The 4,068-nt window shown below is 40.5% G+C and overlaps 1 non-coding gene across 1 annotated transcript; it reads left to right on the top strand.

The window, feature by feature from the left end:
* The first annotated feature begins 238 nt into the window (after window positions 1-238).
* Window positions 239-345, top strand: LOC133833419 (small nucleolar RNA R71). Its single transcript, XR_009892800.1, has one exon. It is a non-coding gene; the product is annotated as a small nucleolar RNA R71 (small nucleolar RNA).
* The last annotated feature ends 3,723 nt before the right edge of the window (window positions 346-4,068 follow it).

Raw genomic sequence — 4,068 nt, 5'->3', positions numbered from 1 at the left:
GGCTACTTGCGCTGTTTGAGCAGTGATTGCATCCAGCTCATGCACCCCAGCTACCTTTCTGACTCCTGATGATCTTTCCTCAGACCACTGATGATTATTTGTGGCCATGTCCTCCAGCAGCTCATAAGCACCAGTTGCACTCTTACTCATAAACGTACCACCAGCTGCAGCATCAATAATGGTTCTGGTTGTAGGACATAAACCATTGTAGAAATTCTGTACTAGCATCCACTGTTCAATGCCATGATGAGGACATCTTCTCAGGAGTTCCTTAAACCGTTCCCAAGCTTCATACAAAGACTCTCCATCATTCTGGCAAAAATTTTTGATCTCTCCCCTCAATTTAGCAGCTTTGGACAGGGGAAAGAATTTAGACAAAAATTTCTGAGCTAGATCTTGCCAGGTGACAATAGAATTTGGTTGCAGCGAGTTTAGCCAACTTTTGGCTCTGTCCCTTAGAGAAAATGGGAAAAGCCTCAGCTTAATTGCATCGTCACTCACCCCATTATATCTGAAGGTTCCACACAACTCCAGAAAATTAGAAAAATGGGTGTGAGGATCTTCAAAAGGCAACCCATTAAATTGCACAGAGGATTGCACCATTTGTAGAACAGCTGGCGGGCGTATACTATTTTGTACTCCCGTCAGAGTGGGCAGTACATAATCTCTCAGGCTCCTCTCAGCATTGTTCTAAGCCTGACCCCCTTGTTCAACACCAGGAATTAGAACATTCCTGCCATCCCCTTCATTCTGTGCCATCTTCACAGATTTTTGGACCTCCCTCTTGTTCTTTCTGATTTTCTTGCAAGACTTTTCAATCTCAGGATTCAGAGGAACAAGTGTGTCTTTTCCTCTTCTGCCACGCATATACCAAAATTCACCTGAGATAGACAAATTAAGCAACTAAACAGATTAGAAACAAGAGAAATTAAAATCAAATTAGATTAAAAATTAATTAGACTGATATTGATAATTATTTTCAATCCCCGGCAATGGCGCCAAAAACTTGTTGTGATATTTTTGCTATGCAAGTGCACACAGTCGCAATTCGTAATAAAATGGTAAAACCAAGTATCGTCCTCAAGGACTAATTTATCAATTACCCGTCAATTAATTTCTTGTTCTATTTGATGAATTGAAATTCTTGATTTTTGTAAACACAGCAAAAGAAACTATAAAGTGCAGAAACAATAATTGAAAATTAAATGGAATAACAACTAATAGTAAAAATTTTAATTTAATCACTGAAGAAACAATTAGGATATTTAATCTCATCAACTATCCTCCCTATTATTCCATAATGCAAAGTGTGAATTCTTCTTATTTTTACCTAATTCAATTAACAAGTTGACACAGCAACCTATAATCATACTATGAATTATAAACTCAACCTAGGTGACAATTTCCTATATTTCTATGGTAAATTGAACCACACAGGTAGCATTAATCTCGACAACTTAATAAACAGTTACACAATTAATTCAGATACTTTCGTTCTAAATTAGAATTATGTCCAATATAACCACAACAGATTTAAATCTCACTTCTCAGATTTTGACTTAAAAACATATGTATTTGACTATAGATGGCCAATCAATAATCAATCTATAAAAACAGGTTATATGGAATTGAAGAAGAAGAAAATTGAAATTGCATTAGTTCATAACAGGGATTCAAGTGATTCAATTAAACATCCTAAACAGAAAATTAGTTCATAATCATAATGCTAATCACAACAAAAATTAAAGATAACATCAGGAAGAAGAAGAAAAACATGTAAAAATACTCTAGGTCTTCAGCCTTCAAAACCAGCATTCATCCACAATCCGTACGTCCCTCTTCTCTCCTCTTTTTTTCCATATTAAAACCTAGGAATCACATTTTAAGAGAGGCAGGCCGTGGCTCTACATACACTATGCCGCGGCCCGTGTCAAAAATTCTGGGCAATTTGGTCTCTTCATGCCGCGGCCCTGATCAGCCATGCCGCGGCCCGTGTTGCCGAATTCTGGGTTGATGCCCATCTATGTCGCGACCCTCTCTAGCCATGCCGCGGCCCGAGGATTTCCTTCAAAACATTGGTTCTGTTTCCCACCTAGCCGCGGCTCTACTTTGCTCATGCCGTGGCTCTTAAGGGATTTCTCAATTTTTCAAGTTTTCAACCCAAAAATTCACCAACACTTCCAAATTATGTTGAGAACCATTCTTTCTCGAAATATGATGAAAAACTTGGTTATTTCTTCCCTTTCTTTGACATTTTCTCCGAAGTGCTCAATTCTTCCTGATATTCACAAAGACAGACAAACAAAGCATAAAACCGCACTAAATGAAAGAAAAACAAAATAAAAGACTACTAAAAACATCACCTAAACATGAAAAAAACTAGACTCAACAGAGTTCATCAACCTGACTCAGAACCGATTGACAGTGACAGAGTATGCTTTGAAATTTGATCGATTAGTGAAGTTTGCGCCAAATTTAGTGCTGACAGATGCGGCAAGGAGAGACAGGTTTGTGCGAGGATTGAACGTTATGATCGCCCGTGATGTGAATATTACTTTGGATCTAGAGACCACTACTTATGCTTAGGTAGTGGACAAGGCCCTTACAGCTGAGAGGGTCGAAGATCAGATATGGAGGGAGAGCGTTGTTAGGCGCAATGCCAGGAGGATAGTGCCTCCTTTTATTGGATCCAGTCAGGGTGGTAGCTCTAGTGAGTAGAAGAGGAAGGCCCCAGATTCCTTTGCTCCTCCTAGTTCAGATAGGAGGGCACGGGGTATTTCTACTGGTCGTCAGGGTGGAAGTGACTACTGGAGGAGTTTCCCAGTGTGTCCGTGGTGCAGACATCGACATCAGGGTGAGTGCAGGATCAGAGCCTGCTTTGTCTGTGGGATTGCCCTCAAGTCAAGAAATAGGAGTTGAAGCAGAGTGACAGACCTGCTACTGTCAGGGTATTTGCTTTGACTCAGACTGAGGCGGAGGCTAGTCCCTCAGTTGTGACAGGTTAGATCTCTAGTGCTAGTTCTTTGTACACTGCATTGTTTGATTCGGGGGCTACCCATTCATTTGTATATGCTAGAGTGATAAACCAGCTTTGTAGACCTAGTGGTGTGTATGCTCGGGGATTTCAGACTTTGTTGCCAACAGGAGAACTGGTAGTCTCTAGGAAATGGATTAGAGCATTGTCAGTAGAGATAGATGGTAGGGAATTGTCTATTGATTTGATTGAGTTAGAGATGGATAACTTTGATATGATTCTAGGGATGGATTGGTTTATCGAAGTATGGGGCAACGATTGACTGCAAGCGCAGAGTGGTGACTTTTGAACTGGAAGAGGAGGTACCCTTTGTGTTTGTGGGGATAGTTAGTAGACCGCGAGTACCAATGATTTAAGCATTGAAGGCTATAGACCTTATGCAGGAAGGTTGCATGGGATTTCTTGCGAGCTTTGTAGATACCTCTAGGGTGGTGTCGGTTGGACCGAGTGAGACTAGATTGGTGTGTGAGTTTCCAGATTTGTTTCCGGTAGATTTTCCAGAGTTGCCACCACAGCGGGAGATTGACTTTGTTATAGAGTTGGTACCAGGAGCGGAGCCAGTATCTAGGACACCTTACAGAATGGCTCCAGTGAAGTTAAAGGAGTTGAAGATTTAGTTGCAAGAGTTACTTGATTTGGGGTTCATCAGACCAATTTCTCGCCATTGGGTGCTCCAGTGTTGTTTGTAAAGAAGAAATATGGATCTCTTAGGATGTGTATTGATTACAGGGAGTTGAATAAGTTAACCATTAAGAACAAGTATCCATTGCCTAGGATCGATGATTTATTTGATCAGTTACAGGGAAGAACAGTGTTTTCCAAGACAGATCTCCGATCAGGTTACCATAAATTAAGGATTAAAGAGGAGGACATACCAAAGACTGCTTTCCGAACGAGGTATGGAAACTATGAATTCCTGGTTATGTCCTTTGGATTAACCAATGCCCCATCAGCCTTTATGAAAATGGTGAATAGGGTTTTCAAGGATTATTTGGATAAGTTTGTGATTGTGTTCATCGAAGACATCTTGGTGT

Source organism: Humulus lupulus, chromosome 4, assembly GCF_963169125.1.
Source record: "Humulus lupulus chromosome 4, drHumLupu1.1, whole genome shotgun sequence".
Classification (NCBI taxonomy): domain Eukaryota; kingdom Viridiplantae; phylum Streptophyta; class Magnoliopsida; order Rosales; family Cannabaceae; genus Humulus; species Humulus lupulus.
The sequence above is the reverse complement of the archived record's forward strand: the minus strand, read 5'-3'. Positions and strand labels throughout refer to the sequence as shown.